Below are 22276 nucleotides of genomic sequence, written 5' to 3'. Positions count from 1 at the left end.
GCAGTAGTTCCATCCCTGCCAGACTCAGAAGCGCTGTGCCTAACTTGTCAGTCAGCCTGCTGTGCCCAAGGAGACATGGGTTTGGTGCCCGAACCTCCTCCATGAGTTGAGACTCATGGGGATGGTCACAACTTCTGGGAGCCATCGGCCCTACAACAGTCTTACAGGCAGTAGTGCTGAAGTGAGGGTCTTGCAGAGGAAACCAGGGAGAAGAGTAGGATGCTCGTGGTCTGCTGCCTTTGTGCTCAGATGTTTCTTACAAGTTAACTTAGGAGATTCAGGGATACAGCTTCAAGAAAGCCACCCCTACACATTACCCAGCCTTGGGGTGGGGATGGGGGTGGGGTCAGCTTTTCTCATCTCTTTTGGTAGAAAAGTGAACAGTTTCCTTTTCTTCTTGGAGTGTTAGAGACTTGGGGGGGGGTATTTCCCCGTGTAATAACTCTGGCTGTCCTGGAACTCCCTCTGTAGACCAGGCTGGCTTTGAACTCACAGAAATCCACCTGCCTCTGCCCCCCAAGTGCTAGGATTAAAGGCGTGCGCCACCAAACCCAGCTTGTATTAGAAACTTTTTATGAAAGTCCTTGCATTGGGACCTTTTTCCTACAACAGAATGAAATTTAGAAAGTTAAAACTTGAGTTTATCAGACTCCTTATTGAAATACATTTAATGTCAGTTTCGCCTTAGTTTGGCTGGACTATCACTGCAAAACCTGGACCTCAGATCCTTGCCTTAAGAATTGTTCATTGTTTGGCCATTAGACTGCCTCCCGCAGACCAGTGTGTTCTTCTCTAGATTTAGAACTGCTTGGGCGATTAGAGAAGTACATGCCTGACCCACATGATCCCCTCCCCAGCAACAGCTTCCCACCTTCCTTTTCCCTATGCTGGAAGGCTCGCAGACTGACCTCCTCTATGTGCGTGATCTCTGCAACTTTTCCTGTCTCCTCAGAGCTCCTCAAGAGCCACCAACTTAGAGAATCCAGAACCATTTCCTGGAGTTTTCCTCAAAGAACTCTCTCCTGAGCCTTAATCAATTCTTGTCCCATCTTGAAGATCTGTACTTGGCTTTTCCTGTGTCAACACCTTTTGCCTCCTCTCCTTCTGAAGGGCTCTTCTTCCCACCAACGGCTCTGTGCTGCTCAGGTTGTCTGAGGTGGAGCTGCACATTGGCATCCAGGATAGTTCTATTCTTAACCAAGCCTATGGAGCTCAGTGTCTGCTTCTCTCCCATTCAAGTGATCTTACAACCTGTCGCAGTTTTCCCAGATCTTATCTGTACCACACCACCACCCCTACAGGATTAGCTAAAGGTCATGGACTCCAGGGCCTGCAACCCAGGAACCTTGTGTTCCCAGTTCCTTTCTGACCATCAGAGCCCAGATGATTGATTTCCCCAAGATGCAGACCACTGCAGTGTTTACCTCTCTCCTTTCTTTGGTTAGGTAGAACATTTAAAATAATGTCTTCCACATAAAGCAATGGTGTTAACTTCTCTGTGGTAAAATATTTTCTATTTTCAACACATTATATTCCAGATTTTTGGTGTCTGACAAACCACTGCTCTAATCTGATAACAGAGTAAGTGGTTCAGTCTGGATGCAAATCTGGAAACATTCATATGCAGGAGGCAATTGAAGCTGCATGAGCAATGAGTTCATTAGTACAAGTATAAAAGAGAATGTTGGCTGGTGTTAAATTATACATAATCATGCTAGCTTAGATAACTTCCGTTGTTGGTTTCCACCATTGAAGTGTTCACCCTGGTGATATTTATAGAGTCACAAAGCACAGTATTCTCATTTAGAATAAAGTTTGCAGTGAATAGTGGGCAGAGACTTTTTTTTCAAGCAGACCTAGTTTAAAAATTAAGTTCTATCTTTTGCTATGTGAAGATGGGCTAGTTCCATTCTTTTCAGTCTCAGTGTCCTCATCTATAATATTGGTAGCAATCATGTTTATATCAAGGCTACTCTTCTAAGTGTAAACTAACTGATCAAACACTTGGGCAATGCCTATAAAAGTATCCAATAATTAGCAGCATTAAAATGGTGCCAATTAAAAGAAAACACATGGTTTAAATATTTGTAGTAATATACATCTGGGTATAGTTTCTAAGACTTTTGTTTCTGCAGTCTGAGTTCATTACTGACCACAGGTCATGCTCATACTTAAATGAATGACTGGCAGTAGAGAAAGAAGCCTAGTGCTTCAGGGTTATTTCTCAAGCTCCCATTAGCTAGACAAGAGTTGCTGAGTTGACTTTAGTGACTTTCACTCAACAGAATATTAATATCCATACTCACCCATATTTATAGTCTATTAGGTATGATACATTTTTCTTTGAGGAATTTAATTCTGTCTGATGACATGGGCATTAGTTAAAATTCAAACACAAACTTTGATTAATAATATATGTAATTGATACGTCATACTTTTGTTTAATAGTTATTGGAGTTGACATATGACTAAATGTCTTCACCTTCCTGAATTTTGAAGAATTAACAATAGTAAGAGCCAGTTAGCTTCTTCCTGGAGGATAGACCTCTTTGTAGGGGAAAGTTTCTCTGTCTTGCCTAGCCCCACAGTCCAGACAAATCTCTCCCACCTGAGCTCTCACAGCTGCTATAAAATAATCACTCAGAGGCTTATATTAATTACAAACTGTATGGCCTGTGGCTCAGGCTTCTTGCTAGCTAGCTCTTATATCTTAACTTAACCTATTCCTATTAATCTATTGTGTATCAAATAAAGCTTGCCTGAGGATCAGAGGACAGAGCCAACCACTAGATTAAACATAGATGCCAGGCAGTGGTGGCACACACCTTAAATCCTAGCACTCAGGAGGCAGAGCTCTATCTGGATCTCTGTGAATTCAAAGCCACCCTGGACTACATGAGACTGACTCAGTCTAGGAGAGAAACAGAGCCAGGCAGTGATGGCACACATCTTTAATCTAAGTACTTGGGAGTCACACAAATGCCCAGCATTTGAAATCTCATGACTTTGCTACCAGTATTTAGGAAGCACACACGCCATTAATCCCAGCACTAGGAAGGAAGTAATATGGCTGGGCGGAGAAAGGCATATAAGACCTGAGGAGACAGAACTAGAACTATTTCGGTGGAGGACTTAGAGGCTCTCAGAGGATTCGTGGAGATAGGATCCTGCCTTCTATTCAGCCTGAGGTTTTGGTAGTGGTGAGAAGTTTCTCTAGTGGTTTGTTCCTTTGTCTCTCTAATCTTTCAGCATTTACCCCAATGTCTGGCCCTGGGTTTTTTTTTTATTTTGTTTTTTGTTTTTAATTATAAGGCCATTTAGAAATTGAGCAGCAATCTATGTTTAGCCATGAGGCTTAGTGGCATTACCTGTTGTCTCACATCTTGCTTTTCCTGGCGGTGGCTCGCAGCTCCTGCCATGATGCCACCTTTCTTCTCTCTCTGTCTCTCTTGGATTTCCCACCAGGCTATAATCTTTCTTGCCATAGGCCAAAACAGCTTTATTTATTAGCCAATGGGAGCAACACACATTCACAGCATACAGAAAGACATCCCACAGCACCTCTCCTTTAGTATGGAGCCTTAATCTCTAGTAGATATGGCAAATATAGGAGGGAATCTGAGACATCCAGGCCCCAAGTTTATCAGTTGGAGAGATAAGAAGAAAGCAGATGTCATGGCATGTTAAATTTTAGGAGTCAGTCGAATTCTCCTTACTTCAATATTTGAAAATGGCCAACTACACCGGAAATGTTAAGACTGCTCCTTTGGAGTAAACTCAATAAATGAAGAGTTCATCATATTTTACCCATTCTGTCCATGTGTGCCCTTCCATTAACTAAGAACCAATAATTTATGCTAGTTGAGGAAAATACAGATGTTCATTGCTAATGCTTATGTATCTTCTGGGACATGAGAAGGCTGGTAAAGCTCTTAGTGGATGACAAATCTATCAAACATTTTAATGGCGGTTTTGTGTGGCTTATGGCCCATTTCTCAGTTACTGTGTCTGTGAAGACTAGGGTTTTACCTATAGTATATAAAACAAAGTAAAACCTTATAGAAGGTTCCTCCTGCCCTTACTGTAGTGGAACCTCTGAAAATGATCAACCTTCTCACCATCATGGGTTGCATTATAAAATACGTTAGTGTACACTAGATGTGTCTGACTTCTGGTACCATTTATGGAAGGATCTTGATTTCCTGCTCAGTGAATTCATGTTCAAGTCACCCTTTGAAAAAAGTCAAAATTTGTTTCTTGCCTCTGAGGATAATTTCTGGTCCCGGAGGTAGCTTCCCCTCCCTGCATGATTATTTGAAAGTTAATATAGCCTTTGTTTCTCATTGTTACTCTCCATGGTAGTAGGAGAAATGGATTCTTTGAGAGCCATGAGGTCTCAGGATGTTCAAAGCCACTCTGACTACATGAGATTGACTCAGTCTAGGAGAGAAACAGAGTCGGGCAGTGGTTTAATCCCAGCAGTTCACTTTGCTTCCTGGAACACACAATGTTCAGTGGTGTTGGTACTGACATGTTCACTTTAAAAGGATGATGGGGAAGAGTGGGCAATGTATTATCACTCCAGGCCACATCTCGTGCCAGTCACCACAGCAGCTTTCCTCAGACGAGCTGCTGCTCACTATTGATGTTGTGAGGTTATCTCCTGTAAGGTTATCTTATTTTTGTCTCGATTATTATTTTTTCTAAAGAAGAAAGCACCTATGACTACCTAGTGGCTTCCTGACCCATTGCACTCTCCTCATGCTGTCCACATCGGGTCAAAATTCTGGTTGATTTTTTGTTGTTCTAAAACACTGATGTGAACATGTCAGATGGCTTCGTGGTTGATCTGGCGTAAGTAACTGAAAATGTGAATGCTTATCTGAACTTAATCTGAACTGCCCTGAGTTTTCTTGGGTCTACGGAATTGGAACTGAAATCTCATGGAAACTGGCTTTCTCAAGAAAATTTTTGGTGAGCCAGGAATACTGTGAGAGCAGCCTTCCCCATGGTGTTTTGGCAAGTTTGACTTTGGCCTCAGACCGAACCAGGAAGTTCAGAGGTGAATGAGAATGAAAAATAATAAAATGGTAACTGATCTTTTTTTTTTTCCTACTTCAGAAAGGTTCAGTTCAAAATTCTTTTTAAGAGCGTATTAAGTCAGTTTTAACAGTGAGTCCAGGCCTGCTTTGTGCTTTAGGTGATCTGGGGTCTCCCAGCCCATCCAAGGTGAAGAACAGAGTCTTATGTCTCCTCTGCATTTTGCACATAAGTGTCATTTCTTTGGAAATGCAGAGTCTGTAAAATCATGAGTCAGTTCTATTTTTGTTTATTTTGCCTGCCATTAGATAGGACATAGCAGAAGTTTTAATTAACAACTTTCCACCAGTGTGGTGGCCCGTGCCTTTAAACCCAGCACTCGGGAGGCAGAGGCAGGCAGAACTCTGTGAATTCAAGGCCAACATGGTCTACATAGCAAGTTCCAGGACAGCCAGGGCTGCTGTCCACATTGAGTCAAAATTCTGATTGATTTCTTTGTCGTTGTTCTAAAACACTGATATGAACATGTCAGATGGTTTTGTAGTTGATCTGATGTAAGTAACTGAAAGTATGAATGCTTATCTGAACTTAATCTGAACCACCCACATTTTCCTTTCTCAACAAACAAACAAACAAAAACAAAAAACTTTCCATCACTCAATTCAAATTTGTAGCACCAGGTAAATGTGTTTCTCCACAGGCTTAGAACATGCTTAGGATGTACACTGAATCACTAGAGTCTTAGCATCGGTATGATCACAGATGGTACCAGGTCTCACGATAACACATGTGAAAAACCCATGTCCTGCTTGTGGAGAGCTGTTTTAACACTCTTCCCTCAACGCTGTTTTCATCTTGCTCTGTTGGTGACTTCTGAGCTTTCATCATGTAGCTCTGATTTACAGGAGCCCTCACTCTCAGGAGCTTCCATCAGGCTTTAAGAGGTGGTTAGGAATCCCAGCACTCCGGAGGCAGAGGCAGGAGGATCTCTGTGAGTTCGAGGCCAGCCTGGTCTACCAAGTGAGTTCCAGGAAAGGCGCAAAGCCACACAGAGAAACCCTGTCTCGAAAAACCAGAAAAAAAAAAAAAGAGGTGGTTAGGAATGACAATGCATATTTATACAAGCCTTGATGACTTCATTTGACACATTATTCTCTTCAGTGCTTACCAGCCATCATGTGAAGAGAAAATGAACTCTCCTCATTTTATTGTTTGAACGAATAGAGGCTTAGGGAGTGTCAATCACTTCCTGATTTATAAGGGGTAAAGTAAAAACTCAAATCCCACTCTTTTGACTTGCAGCTAAGGACGTTCAGGACTATAGCACCAATGTCCTACAAGTAAGAACACCTAATCTGACCACTCAAAAGTTATTCCTGTGTACACTTCTAATCCTGGCACTCAGGAGACAGAGGTAGGCAGATCTCTATGAGTTCAAGGTCAGCCTGGTCTAAACAGAAAGTTTTGGGTTAGCCAAAGCTACACAGTGAGACCCTGTCTCAAAAAGAAATTATTCAAAAGGAACCGTTAGTTGAGAAAGAGACGTTATTACAAACAACAATAGCACCAAGTGCCAGCATTTAACGTGTGTTTATTCCTAAGAAGTCTAATCAGCCCAAATGATGGAAGGGCAAAGTGCCTGCCACACAGGATAGGTCCTGAGTCTTGATCCCCAGCACCCATGGAAAGCCAGCTGTGGTAACCCCAGCACCCATGGAAAGCCAGCTGTGGTAACCCCAGCACCCATGGAAATCCAGATGTCAGATCTCAGAACTCCAGTGCTGAGAGTAGGAGTGGGGACAGGAGGATCCATGGAGCGCATGGGCAGCCAGCCTGGAGAAGTCAGGGAACTCCAGTGGGAGAACCTGGGGCCTCAGAAAATAAGGTGGAAGAAACTGAGGAAGGCATTCCGTGTTCACCTTTGGCCTTCACACACACACACACACACACACACGTTATGAGAATCTCCACAGAAGCTTATATCACACACCTGTTCCAGTTTGTGGGTGCTCAGCGAACACCTGGTAACAGGTTGTTGCTTTGACATTTTGTTGTATTTACAAAGCTTTGCAGTTCATAGCAGTTAGAATAGTAACGGTCAGTTCTGACCAGTGTTCCCGTGTCTTGTTCACCACCCAAATAATTCATGTTCATTTCTGTTTGTTTGTTTTTTGAGATGGAGACTTGCTGTGAAGCCTGGGCTGGCCTCATGTTACCTGCCTTTCTAGGCTGGCCGTGATCATGTACTTCTGCCTCAGCCTCCCCAGGGCTGGTATTGCAGGCTCGTGCCACTCCTGGTTCTGTGTTTATTTTTGCACAGAGGCTCAGACAACTATGACTTTTAAGTACTTGTGTTGCAACATAAATATATGTAAGTTACAATAAGTCCAACTATATGATATGCTTGTACAATTCTACAAAGTCAAAATTTATGAACATCTGAAAGTTTTCAAGTTTTGATGAAATTCCTCCCCCCTTAACAATTCTTACTTCATTGTTTTCTCTGGCCATGTTTTAAAAGTCATTCCCCTTTTGTGAACCAAAGGGCCAGATTTTGAATAAATGATGGCCTTTGGATCATTCCTGTCTGTACTGTGATTTCTACAGTATCCTTCTCCATCAGCCTGGCCCCCATCTCAGACATTCATTTGGGATGTAGTCACATAGGCTGGGGCAGAGTGCAGAGGCCAGGGGGCAGAGAGGGGCAAAAAGGGATGATTTCCAAACCGAAAGGTTGTCAGCTCCCTGAGGGTAAAATCTGACCCTGAGAGGAAAAGAGTAAGGTTTGGCTATGGCCAAATTAAAGTGTGTAAGATTACCGAAGATCTCCGAAGTGTGTACAGGTTTCCACAGACTACCCCGAGGCTGAGTTGGCGGTGTGGTGCACTCACACGGGAGATAACCTAGCCTGACACTAACCCTGCCAGCAGTTCAGGGATAATATTTTCACTGGGGTGAACTGCTCTTGAACTGTTTCTGTAATTTATTTGGTGCAAACAGGCTTCCCTTCAACCTCAGACGTGTATGTCTTATGGCTGCCCATTTGTTTACTGTAAAAACATGTTTATTATCGCCAACGCAAGCAAAGCCCTCTTTCCCGTGGTGTCTCAGTTCCCCCCAAGCCTTCTCATCCTGTGTACCACAGCCCAACGATGAAGTATACACAGTCTTGTTCCAAACCATGTCCCGTGTTTTCTTTGGAGTTACCTTCAAAAATCTATTGCTAAAAGCAACTCCCAGTGTTTCATGACCTTTTCCTAGGATGGTGCTTATCCTCTGGGCTTGAAATGATTTCCTCTGTGTTGATGAAAATGTCAAGTGTGCATGAGAACCTGCCAGAACATGGACATTGGGCTAATCAGAAAAAGGAGAGAAGCTGCCTGGGTATGAGGAAGTGAGGTCTAGGAAAGTCACAAATCAGTAAGATCACATGGGCCATGTGAGTGGTTTGTCACTTAGCCTTCAGGGGGTACTGAAGGAAAGGAGGACCTTGGATGATCCCAGAGCCAACATCTTCCATGGAGACTCATTCATTCCTGAAATGTTTCCTTGAGTGGCTGTTAAACCACTCAAGAACTATGCCAGTAAACACCCAGGAGAAGGAATGCCATGTCCTTTGCAAACCCTGTGTTTGTTTTTGTTTATGTTTGGACCTGTCTAGTTCCCATCTTGTGTTATTACAGAAAATTGTCTCAGATTCATTCCCACTTTTTTGAATGCAAACTCTCTTTCGGGATGCAAGAGTCCAAGGATCAGATGAGCAGTTTAGCATCCACCCCAACCCTTTGGGGAAAAAAGGAGAGGGGCTGAATCACCAGATGGCATTTGTGTGATTATTTTCAGAGTGAGTGCTCATGCCACTGGCGGCAGGTGTATGGCAGTGGGACAAAATCTTCTTCCTCCTGACGTCCCTTCAGTGGGGGACATTGTCACGTATGTCATGATGCCTGATGTGAAGGTGACCCTCTCGGATGTGCTTTCTCGAGTGGTGCACATGCAGAGGTAGTGAGTCGCTCTAGGTAGGTCACCTCTATATCAGACCGCTCACAGAAACTGCAGACTCTTGGGAACAGCACAGTGACATCAGTATGTATTCTGTCAGTGGGGTTACCTCTTATAATATTCTGTCACCAGGTATTTCCAACAAGTGCCCCCATTGATCAAGTTGGGAATCTGGTTTTATCTCTAGCCTTTTAACAGAAGCCATTTTCCTGCCCCTTCTCAATGCCCAAGCTTTCCTTGGTAAATTTCTCTAGTGGCTTCCCCATCCAATCCTGGCTGTCAGCTCTGCTCTTCCAGTTGCTCCAGAATTGGAACCCATCCATATTTATGGCTAACATCGATGTCTTTTCCTCAAAATCTAGTGAGTTTAAAAAACATCCATGTTGGAAAATGTTCCCAGGAAGCTAAGTCATGGAACTGCATATTTAAAGGACGCCCATACATGAAAAATGCCAAAATTTTGTAATTCTAAAAGATTTATTTTCCCACCCATATTCTAGGCACACTTTCCTGCCTCCTCCCCCAGTGTGTGTGGCGGATGCTTGTGAGTGTACGTGTGCCCTGTCAGAGGGCAGAGCACATGTCAGGTGTCCTGCTCTGTCAAAGCCTTTCCCACTGAGGCAGGCGCTCTTACTGAACACGGAGTATTGGCGCTCCACTTCTACTTGGTGCTGGACATCAAACTCAGGTCCTCATGATTACTCATCAGACACTTCTTCCCCAGTGAGCTGTCTCTCCAGCCCCCAAAGTGTACTTTCTATCATCTCTGCCACGTGTTTACACGACGGAAAGAGGAAAATAAATGAAAAAAAAAAAATAGCAAGGGCCACATAACTTTGGGAGTTTGACCCTCCACGAGAAGACCTAAATATATAAAGTTTTAATTTTCTCTTATATTCAAGAACCCACCTTATAAACTCTGCTATGTTAGAACTTGGGTTGATCTTTCAGAATTTAGTTAATAGCTAAGAAGTACTTATTGGAGAAATTATTTTGGCCACTCCACGTAGTTAAAAGGATATTTATTTAATAGCGTAACTCACAAATTAAGTAATGGGTAGGTCTCAGGGTCTGGGGAAGGTGTAACGCAGTCCAGCGGTGTTCTCCGGAGCTCTGCACAGTCAATCTCCACCGGTCAGCAATCCGGCACCGAGAGAGCGCCCAGAGAGAGCGCTGGCCCATCCAGCTCTCGGGTCCCCAGGCGCCTCCCCTTGCCCCGCCTCGTAGGCGTGACAGTTGCCAGAGTCTCAATGGGGGTTGGAACTTCCAGAACCAAGCTGGAATGGCTACCCACTACAAGTACTTTTTTCATAAGATCATAATTGTTCCAACTCAAGGCCTACCTGGGTCACCCTAACATGAAAGTCCTCACTACAGATCCTGTTCCATCGTCCTTGTCAGTTGGCACAGCCATTAGGAGAGACTTGAGGGGTGAAAATAATGCCAGTCCTCCTAGATATGTATCCGAAGAAGCATGGATTAGGCAATTCTAGCTGTGTTCCTATCTGCCAGCCATCGACTGACTGGACGATCTGACGTGAAACAAGCTGCCCGCTCTGCACGTCCTCTCTCGAGTTTACTCTGCCCCCCACTCCAGTCCTCATCTATGTCTGCTTTATGGATTTTGTTCGCTTGCTTACTGTTGGTTTGTTTGTTTTTTTAAACATGGAGTCTCACTGTGTTACGCAGGCTGGCGTCAAACTTGCTATCCTCCTGCCTCAGTTTCCTGAGGGCACATGGCACTGTGACCACCATCATTTCTGCTTTATGTATTCTATAGTCTGCACATGGCAATTGTAAGTTGTAGGATAAGAAATTGCTACACATCAAAGGCCGGTATGAATTAAATACAATATCCCCAAGCATTTGGAAAAGACAAATGCGTGTGTGGCTGGGGAGATGGCTCAGTGGGTAAGAGGTCTTGCCATGCAATTCAGGAGACCTAAGTTTGGATCCTCAGAATCCTTGTAAAAGCCAGACACAGTAACACGATGTCTGTAGTCCCAGTGCACCCTCATGGGAGAGAGGAGACGAGGCTAGGAGGCTCTCCTTAAGTAGCCTGGCTTATTCAGTGAGGAAGAGACCTTGTCTCCAGCAAGTGGAAAGGCGAGGACTGACCTCCACATATGCATCTACACACATACCCATCACACACTAAGTAAACAGATGTATGCATATTACAGTAGAGATTATGCAAGTTGTTTTTGACCTTCTTGTGACATTGCCCACCCCACCTCGCAAAAAAACAAAAAAACAAAAACAAAAAAAACCCTGTGGAAGAAATTTAAGGATTGCCATGATCTAGTAAATAAGAAAAAAATTGTGACACCCATTCACATCTCAGTCTGAAAAGCTTTATGTACTTGGTGACTTGGACTTACATATAAATTTCAGTTGAGGAAGATGTCCATAACCACCAAGAACGTAGAAACCATTTGCTTAGGAAGTATGTCCTCTCTTTTCTAATTTTTGCCTCTGTCTACTTCCTCATTTACTCAAGGGCAAGTCTGAGTTCCCTGGCCTAATGCTTCTTAAATGAACAGGCACAAAAATGGCCACCAAAACAATGGTTCTCACCTACACAGTAAAACCCATGATCACATTTTTAATCTAAGTTACAGAGATATTGTCAGATCTAGACCCTGACCAGAAAAGACTGTAGCTATCATTACTATGAAATGCAGAGTTTTTGAGAGAGAATGGTCATTTTTCAAGTGCTTTAATGGGTGCCTGGCAGAGCGCCACAGCATCATCTTAAAGCAGCCTTCCATGTTCTGAAACGCTTGCTTAGGAACACCTCACCCCCGTGGGTGAGCACGAAGACCAGGCCTGGGATGTGTTTCTATCCGTGCGTGTATAGCCTGAGTCCAAGTGTGTTATCAGATTCTTCTGTGGTCTTCCTGAGATCTGGGCCAAGTTGCTATGTACAAAAACAAACCACACTGGTTTCCAGTTTCCCCCAAACTCAGTGAAGGGGGAGACAGACCTGGTGCAGCTGTGGCAACAGCCTTATTGTCAGAGGATAGGGGAGTCTAATTTTGAAATACCTAGAAGACTACAAAGTGAAAAAGTGTGGATTTCAAAGGGGGAGGCTTTTGCTCTAGTAAACATTGTTCTTGTGTACATCTGTTGGCGGGTTCTTTTCTTTAGGTTTAAATGTACATCTCTAACATTACCTGGTTTAACTAGAATTACTGAGTTCTGGGGTCTAGAGTGAGATTACTTTGGGCCAAGTAGTTTTCACTGTCTGGGGAGCCGTAAGTAGATCCTGTATGGGCCTGTGATGGGGAATATCCCAGCATGCTCAGTAAGCATTCACCACACCCCACTGCTTCTCATGGGGATTCTTCCAGAAGCCCAAACCAATGTTTAGACTATTGACATTCATTCTCTCCCTCCCCCCTTCCAAGAGGTGCACTGAACTTCTGAGATCAAGTTGTTAGACAAGCAGAAACATTCACAGATTTCTGATCGTATTAGCTTTCATTTTATGCCAAAGATATAAATTTACGTCCAGTCCTTGCTACAATCACACAGCCCTCCCCAGTCCCAAGCAGGCAGCCAGCAGAGGCAGAGACAGGAAGCACAATAAAAACCCCATACTTGTCTAAAATGTGCTCTGAAGTGTGGTTTTCAGTCTCTCCACATAAACTGATAAATGGGCATTTAAAAGCTTGCCTACTACTTTAAATACAGTCAATTCCTTAACCAACTAAAGCAAACAGGTGCTTCCAACAGCCTTCACTTTTAATACGAGCACAGTTTTCTTCAGCAATGGCTGTACTGTTTCAAAATAAGGCCCTTTTAACCAGCTTACCGGTTTTGATACAGCATAATTTTTGAATAAGGATACTTAAGGTAACTCTTTGGAATAGACTGATATTTCATTTGTATATAACTTACCATAGTTAAAAACATCTTGTCATGATTTCACTATGACCCCTGAACATAAAATTATGAACTTTCTCTTAATACAATTCTGTGATAAGAAACGATAATTTAGAAGAATAACTTGGTACTAAAACACATGCCCTGGGGAGAGCCCTGGAGTCAGTCCACCTTTTGGGTTTCTAAGTACTGGGCAATTGTTTCAAAAACCGATCAGGGTTGAGAATAAGGAGTGGATTGTTGGAAAGATGGGAAGGAATTGAAGCGATACAAGGGTTAGGAATGAAAATGGAACACATTCAAAGCAACAGTAACGGTTACCAGCCACAGGCCTTGGTTTGAAATTTTCATACAAGGGTTGTAGTTTTACAGTGAGTGCAATAAAGATATTTTATTTCCTTCTTCTTAAAAAAACCATCTAGACCAGTAAGAACAGCAATAATTAAGAAATAAGACAGCCAGGCTGTGGTGGCCCACACCTTTAAACCCAGCACTTAGGAGGTAGAAGCAGATGGATCTCTACGAGTTTAAGGTCTCCAGGAAAGCCAAGGCTACACAAAGAAACCCTGTCTCAAAAAACAAAATAAATCAAACAAACAAACAAAAAAATCAAAGAACAACAATAAAAAAATAAACAAAAAAAGAAAGAAGACACCCCCCAAGAACTCCTCTTTTTATGTCGCTGAGAGGTACCTGTGACTCTGGGTCCTGACATAGAAAATAGGCTGCCACCCACAGAGCAGGAACAGAGAGAGTTGGAGAGAGGGTTCAGCGAGCTGCAGAGCTGCATGGAGGCTGGCAGAGCCCTACCCCCCCAGCCCCCCAGCCCCCCCCCCAACAGCAGGAGTGTGTGCTGGAGGCTGGCAGAGCCCTACCCCCCAGCCCGCCCCGGAACAGCAGGAGTGTGTGCTGGAGGCTGGCAGAGCCCTAGCCCCCCCCAACAGCAGGAGTGTGTGCTGGAGGCTGGCAGAGCCCTAGCCCCCCCCCTCAACAGCAGGAGTGTGTGCTGGAGGCTGGCAGAGCCCTAGCCCCCCCCCCCAACAGCAGGAGTGTGTGCTGGAGGCTGGCAGAGCCCTAGCCCCCCCCCCCCAACAGCAGGAGTGTGTGCTGGAGGCTGGCAGAGCCCTAGCCACGCCCCCCCCCCCCCCCGGAACAGCAGGAGTGTGTGTGCTGTCCTAACAAGAGCTCCACTAGACACAGTGTGGACAGAAGAGACAGGTTAAAACGAGGGTGTGAATGTGGGAGTGTAAGAGCAAAGACAAGCCCCACACCCAGAGAAGCCCCTGTTGGGGCGCGGAGCAGGGGAGAAGAAGCACATCGCGAGACCCCTGAAGTAACCATCTGTTACTGGGGAAAGCAGTTTGGTGCTCGCAACTGGTACTCTAAGGAAATCCCTAAAAAAAGCAAAAGGTATGGTCCACACCCTCCTCTGAGTTACGGCCAACTCTTTGTCTCCGTGGGCTCAGCACTCGTGGGTTCAACCACAGATGGAACACGTATGCACAAACTTTTTCTTGTCGTCATTCCCTAAACAGCACAGTATTTTAGCTGTTGACATAGAACTTATTCTTATACGTAACCTAGGAGTGGTTTAGCATATAAGAAAGGATACTCATGGGGTACATGCAAATGTTTAAAACACTCTTGTAAGAGATCTGAACACCCAATGATGTGGTGTCTGCAGGGACAGAGGCCTATGAGACGAATCCCCCATGGCTTCTAGTGGATGGTGCTACCTCAGGAGGGGACATTGCATTCAAATAGGGATATTTGAAAAAATAAAATAAGTACCAAAATTAGAAGGAAAAAAAGGAAAAAAAAATGGCAGGCAATACTTTGTAACCAGGTAAATATTTCTAGAGTTCTTAAAAATTAGTTTGAGTATTTATTTTTACAAGATTCTTTAAATTTACATGCATATGTGTGTGTGTGTGAGTGTGGGTGTGTGCACTCACATGGATGCAGGTGCATGAGGAAGCCAGAAAAGGGTGCTGGACAAAATAATATAGATACTCTAAGGAAATAAGAATACAAATTCATAACCAGAAAGTAAGAGAATAGAGGAACAGTAGGCCCCAAACTTTGGGCTCTCATAGAAAATTTAAATAAAAGTATAAATATTTAGTAATAAGAGGGAGACATAGATACTGAAAATATGAATGTAGTGTATCATTAAAATGAAGATGATAATGTTCTAAAAATAAAAATGATCAAAATTGTAGAAAAAATGGGAATCAATAAACTAGTTACTATTAAAGAAATGAGAAACACAAACTAAGACAGTATTACTGATGCATTTTAACACCTTCCTAGGGGCCAAAATATTTGCCATGTTATTTTATATAAAGTACGTAAGATTTTAAAAAGATGAAAAGCCGGCCTGCTACTGTTGATACCCAAAGCAGACAAGGGTATACAATAAAAGACTTCAGAATAATTCCATAAAAATCAAAGATCAAACTAAAATAAACAAGTTTAATTCACTCAGTATTGAGAAGTCCAGTATGTTCAAGTGGTTTTGTTCCAAAATGCATCCAGTGTGTCTGTACAAGCAGACTTGCCGGAGAACAGGAATGGAGAGAAAAACCAACACGAGTACTTAATTACTGGGGATGCTACATCACTTGAGGACTGCAGGTGTGATTACCTAACATGAAGCAATGCACAAACTGAGCATATGGCACAGGCTGGTAATGCTGGAGGCAGGAGGATCAGGAGTTCAAGGCCCTCCTCTGGTATATATAGTGAGTTTCAGGCCAGCCCGAGCTACAAGAGAAAATTCTCAAAACAAAAACTACCAATAACAAAACCATGGGAAAACAAACTGCCTCAGACATTGGTGATATCTAAGTAAGTAGACTCTGTCTTGTATATTCAGGACGGCGAACCAGAGTTACCAGATAAGCAGAGAGTTAGACTGAAGATTCTCCAGTGTAAAAACTGCTCAGTGATAGGAAAGGATCCCAAGTGTGGAGAAGATGCCACCATTCTGACCAGATGCCCCAATGAGAGGACATGAGTGCAGAATTTTCCAGTGAAAATAACTTAGACGGGAAGCAGAAGGCAAAGGCCCCAAGGCAGGCAGGAAGCTACTTGCTTCCAGGATTTGGGAGGAAAGTTCAGGAGCCAGCGTGGTTGACAGAAGAGTAGTGAGGTGGATGGAGATGTGAGAACAAGCAAGGTCACCAGAACCCACTCACACATCACTGAGAATCCCGAGGGGAGACTTGGGATCCTTCTCTGATGACCCGGTTTGAGTCATGTTTTAGAAAACACGTACTTGGCTACTGTACAGATAATAGTCTGTGTTAAAGCATGGTTGACGGCAAACTGATGGCAGCGGCGGCCAGTGAGGTGGCAGGGACAGGACCTCTGCTAAAGCCCTGTGGTGTGTCCCAGGGAGTCTCAGCAGCCCGTGACACAATGTTTGTAATCACACTGCCTTTCTTCAAAACAGAGGTTTAGTGAAGTAATGAGATCATGTGATTATGTAGGTCTGCAGTGCCCAGGGCAGGTGGTCCTGGGGAGCCAGTTCTGCAGCTGTGTTTGAAGGCCACTGGCTTGGGACCTAGGAAGAACGTGGGGTTAGCGGAACCCTAAGGCAGGAGAATTAGATGTCCCAGGCTGAAGACAGAGCATCAGTCACTTCCTACTTGTGAGACAATCAGCCCTTTGGCTCTAGTTACCCTTCAACTGATTGGGTGGGGCCCACCCACAGAGAAGGCCTGTGCTTTACTGATTAAATCTTAGATTCTTCTAGAAACAGACACACCCAGAATAACGTTTGACTAAAAATGTACAGACACTGTGGCTCAGTTAAGTTGACAAATAATAATAGTAATAGTAATAGTAATAATAATAATAATAATTACAACAAGTTGGAATAGAACCAAGTACTGAATAAAAGATATTTATAGAAAAACTAATACCTCCCACTTACACATACAATGTAAAGACAGCCTCCAGCAGACAGATACTGCTATCTCTATAAACTATAGTTGACTGAGCTGAAGGGCTTGTCCAAAGCAGTACAGGAAGAAAGGGGTTAAATACAATGCTTGGAAAGAGAAGCTATGAAACTGTCCTTATTTATAAACAGTGTAAGTTTCAGCCAAGGAAATTCAAGTGCTTTTCTTCTACAAGAACCAATAAAGTTCCATAAGATTACTGAACTCAAGCCAACACACAAAAAGAATAATGGGCATTTCAACAAAATAATAGCAGACAGAAAATGAAATAGAAAATGGAAACAAAAAACTTATAAAATACCAGAAATAAAATTAATAAATGATGGTTAAGACTTTTGAGAGAAAATAAAATATTTTTTGAAAAACAAACAAACAAACAAAAAAGAGTATGAAGATGGATACAGTACCTTAGAACTGCTGGGCATCACTACCCCTCCAAAGCACTTCATACACCTGTGACAGTCTGACCAGAGGCTTCATGGGATTTGCCAGTGGGTCCTAAAATCAATATAAAAAAACAGGAGGTGTCAAGGAGGGCCAAGTTAGGTTTCAAGAAGAATAGGGAGACAGAGTATGTGTGTGTTGAGGGGTGGGAGAGGGTTGCCTGGCCAAATGTATCGAGAATGTATTCAGCTCTAGAGAGTGAGAAGTGTGGTCTTGGTTTAAAGAGAGTCTAATAAGCTCGAGGAGTGTGGCAGAGAATCCAGAAACACTTGAACCTGAATTGTGACGAGGATGGCCCTGCAAAACAAGAGGAAAGGAAAGACAGGCCAGCCTGGCGAAAAGAAGATGGGATCCCATTTTCACACATAGACAAAAATAAATCCAGATAGATTAAAGATCCAGATGTGGACAGCAGCTTTGGATAAAATGTGCAACAACCGATATGGCAAGTTTCTAACTCCAGGAACAAAAAGCTGCAGAAAAGATTGGTGAGTCTGATGACGCCAAGATTCAAAGACAGAAGAAAGGGGGGAGGTGGATGAGAACACAGCCTTGAAAAGATTTTCATACTTCATGTGACCAAGAAATTTTTCAGTTAAGTAACTCAAAAGAACAGAGCCATTAATGAATCTTTGAACAGCAAAGAAAATAATAAATGAAAAAGATAGGAAAAAACACACAGCCTACTAGTAATTGGAGAAGTGAAAAAAACAAAAACAAAAACAAAACACCAGCCATTGTGTCAGACCCATGAAATTTAAAGTATAGTGAACTGAAGCTGAGTGGTGCAGCCATTGCTTCCCTGCATGGCTAGTGGGCGCTGCTACAAATACCACTCTGCAGACCGGGTTCAAAGTGCCTCCGGAATTCGATGATGATCGTTCTCTCCAGCTTAGGTCCTCAACTCCTAATTGTAAAACTCGGGAAAGTGTGCAGGCGTGAAAGCGTGCGGGCACGAAAATGCTTGTTGTGTGGCGTGGTTTCCAATAAATATTTAAAAACCGAACTAGCACTGACTAGGGAAATAGATTAATGTATTGTGATAGAACTTTCAGTAGAATGTTCACACAGAATTTCCCAGGGCTTCCATGACTGAGGCAGGAAGAGTATGGATTTGAGGCCAGTCAGGCAACAGACTTCCAGTTGGTTAATACATAATTAAAAACTAAAGAATATGCTAGTGAAGTCTGTACTATGATGAATTCTTAAGAACATCGGTTGAGGGCTGGGGAGACAGCGCCGCTGATGAAGTGCTTGCCTCACAGCAGGGGAACCTGAGGTAGATCCTCAGAACCCCTGTAAGAAAGCCAGGTGGGGTGGCACACGCTTATAATCCCAGCCCTGCAGCAGAGACAGGCAGGTCCCTGGGGCGCACTGGCCGGCCAGCCAGCCTGGTCATTTAAACAAGTTCTGTGCCAATTAGAGACCCTGTCTCCAAAAAACAAAGTGGATGGTGCCCGAGGAAGGATCCCGGAGGTTGACCTCTGGCCCCTATGCACATGCATGTGCATCTGCACACACGTTTACTGGCACTCACCGTAAGTGGTTTTTAACTGAAGTTGCAGGTCGGTGCATTCCACAGCATACCATTTATATAAGCCTGGCTATGCAGTAAGCACACCCACATTGTGTATTATCTGTGCACATGTCCATCCACACTGGTGGACACACAAGTACTCAGTTGTGTATGAGACATAAAACACTAAGCCAGTGAAGTATGTGAGGAGACAGCAGAATGAGAGGTCTACATGGGCTGAAATGACCTCAACAATCTGGTGAGTTTACAAGAACCTGGAGCAAACATCAGCTGTTCTGCTTTCTAAAGCTGTGTGATGGGTTGGATGTGTGGTGTTGGCTGTTCATTACTCTCATGCTGCAAGCTGCAGGAATTCAGCTACTATCACAAAAGCTACTACTTGGAAAAGTCAAGGACTTCTCCAAAGGTCAAGCCATTGCTTAAGGAGTCTTGGTGATATTTTAGCTTTTGTATATATATTAGCTGGTTCCTAAAATGATTTTCTTGTAATGCTATGCGTGCTTCCAAGAACTCCTAACAGTGTATTTATCTAAAATGCCTATCAAGCATCCAAGGCCATACGAAACAATATCTGTCTCCTAGGTCAGGTGGATAGCTTTATTTCTTTTGCAATTTAGGGTGAGACCATCCTTTCTTATACAACCTTACTAGTAGACCCCTAACTTCTTACCTAACCACTTCTAGGAATGTAGACTGAGCACATAGACCCCCTTTTTCATATACTAAGAAGGGTCATTAGCACTCAGATGACCTCCTCTTTTACCACTCCCATTTTGGGTTGTAAAAGAAAGCCTGGTGGTCATTGCCTGAGGAAAATTCTTATCTACCTTTATAATCCTGTAGAATTCAAGCCTGGTGACCTTGCTCAACTAGGGGCTTGCTATTGCTTGGGTTTATAACTGAATTCCAGGGAGAGACTTAGGAGGAACATTGAGAACTGAGAGACAGAAAACAGAGAGGGATAAGGAGGATTTTGACCAGAGAGTACGTGTGGACGAGATGGAAGATGAGGAAGAGTCAGATGGGGAAGTACTAGCTGGGTAAAAGCAAAATGAAAAGGACCTAGATGAGGCAGAATTAAGACAAGAGAATTAAGATAGAACTTAGAGGGAGCAGTAGATAAATATAGAGAGAAATCAGGTAAGAAAGGAGCTAGGCATGAGAACAGAACTGAAGCTGTGTAAATAGGATGTTATCCCAAAGGAATTAAAGCAAGTAGACTATAGAGCTCGGTGTGCTGAGATTCTATTTCCCGAAAATAGTTCTTGCCATTAGTAGTTCTCTCTCCTGAGCCCCTAGGTCATAAATCAATTTCCTGTTATGGGTATTTCCCTCTTGGTTGAAACAGACTTGGAAGGCAAGGCTTATCCTCAAAAGCAGGACAGTGGAGAAGTGTTGGGGTCTGAAGATCCATCAGTAAGCAGAGTAGATTGCTCCTGTCCTCAACTTCCTGGGAGCTGTGGTTTCCCAGGACAAGCTCAGTGCTGGGACCTGGAGCTGCCACTTGTAGTTCCTGCTCCATTTGCCTCAGGTTCAAGGTCGGTACAAAGCATCCACTGAGCTGTTTTTTTTCTGTTCTCACTTCCCATGTAGTATCAGCTCAGAGGCCTTATTAAAACTGCCTGTCACCGGCCTGGAGAAGTTAATGCCAGCTGGGCTCTAATCTTAATTCTTCCTTTGAACAGTAATTAAATCCGAAGTTTAGCTCAGCTGAGAGTGCCTTTTTTTCCCTCCTTCCATCAGATAGCATGCCTGTCCTGGCAGGGGTTCCCTACTCCCTAAGCTCTGCTAAACATTTCTTGTTATAAGTATATACCCGATCACCTGATATTGCCTCCCTCACTCTTATGGTAAATGTCCACGCAGTTACAGCAAAGCTTTTTTCTTTCTTTCTTTTTTCACTAGTTTAGCAGGCTAAGTAATTTTGCTGAAGGTTAAATGCATTGAAAAGCAGCTCATACTCACCATAGAAAAGGCAGGAAAGAAGAAAATGGAAAAATAAATAAGATACCCAGCATCCCTTTACTCAGAATGTTCACTGAGTGTTGGATGGATTTCCTTTTTTTTTTTTTCTCCTGAATCTTTTTTATATGCACAATTTTGGGGAGGTTGGGAGTAGATTTTACATCATTTTAAAATACACTATAGTACCAGTTCTGTGCTTGCTTGCTTTTATTTTTAAAGAAAATGTTGCAAGCTTTCGGACCAGTAGGGCTGGCTGTGTTTTGCTTTAGTTTTTAAGCCAAGGGTAAATGAATCAAACTTTGCTGCGTTTTCTTTGGCATGGTCCTTAATTAGTTTCTCTGCTTTTTTTTTTTTTTTTTTTTTTCTGATGCAGGACTCCAAAGCTGCATGTTGTAGCAGAAAGGATGGCATCTTGAGAACCTTGCTGCTCCAGCTTTACCTCCTGTAACCGTGCCTTAGACATGTGCTCCGTGTTGTGTGCTGTTATTATTTCATCTGTTTGAAGCTACACTGTTAGCCTCCAGGAACCCTTGTTTCCTCTCCTGTAAAGGGATAGTAATGTACAAGGTTAGTATAATTCCTAGGGGACAGATATGAAGTGTGTATCACCAAGCAAACATTCCCTGGATGGTGTCTATTTTAGTGACTTAGAAAAACGCTTGTAGATTTAAACAAACCAGTATAAGTTTATACACACAAAGACTATGAGTGACAGAACAGAGAGAGGTTAATTCACTTCTAAAGGAGGTATGTTTAGTAAGTCAACAAAAGGACTTCCGAGTGATTTCAGAATAGCTGCTCTTCTCCTCTAGAATCTGTTTAAGACTGAAAAGTGAGACAATGGAAAGAGAGAAGGAAGAAGGAAGGAAAGGAATGGGGATATATATATAAAGGACAGAAGGAAAGAGAGGAGGGAAGGAAGGGGGTGGTAGAGAAATAGATTAAAATATATATGCAGGATGAATTGATTGGAAGAAATGCAAGTGTTTAAAAACAGGTAAGGGCTGTTAAACCTATCATAAGAAGAACTCTGCCATCGCAGCAGAGGGGAAGGGCTGTAGAAGCACAGTGGGTGGTGTGGTGTTGGGGTGCAGGACAAACCGGGTGCTACAGCAGGCAGGGCAGTCTCCATGGCTGTCTCCAATACACAGACCCTTTAGGAGCAAAGCAGGCCACTAGTCCCACAGGGAGCTACTGAAGGGTTTGTGTTCCCGTAAAACCAGGGGGCCAGTTGCCTTCTGGTCATACTAGTAGGGCTTCATTCTCCAAAATCCTAATGTTGCCCAAACTGTCTCCATTCCATTTCCACCTCCCACCCAAAGAAAAGCACGTGGAGTTTAGGAGAAAGCAAGGGTCGAAGCAGGGTTGGGCCTTTACAATACATTGAGGTGACTGCTCACTGGATGAATACCTCATTTCTGGGTTTGCCTTT

Source organism: Peromyscus leucopus, chromosome 3 (assembly GCF_004664715.2).
Source record: "Peromyscus leucopus breed LL Stock chromosome 3, UCI_PerLeu_2.1, whole genome shotgun sequence".
Classification (NCBI taxonomy): Eukaryota; Metazoa; Chordata; class Mammalia; order Rodentia; family Cricetidae; genus Peromyscus; species Peromyscus leucopus.
Note: the sequence above shows the minus strand (reverse complement) of the source record.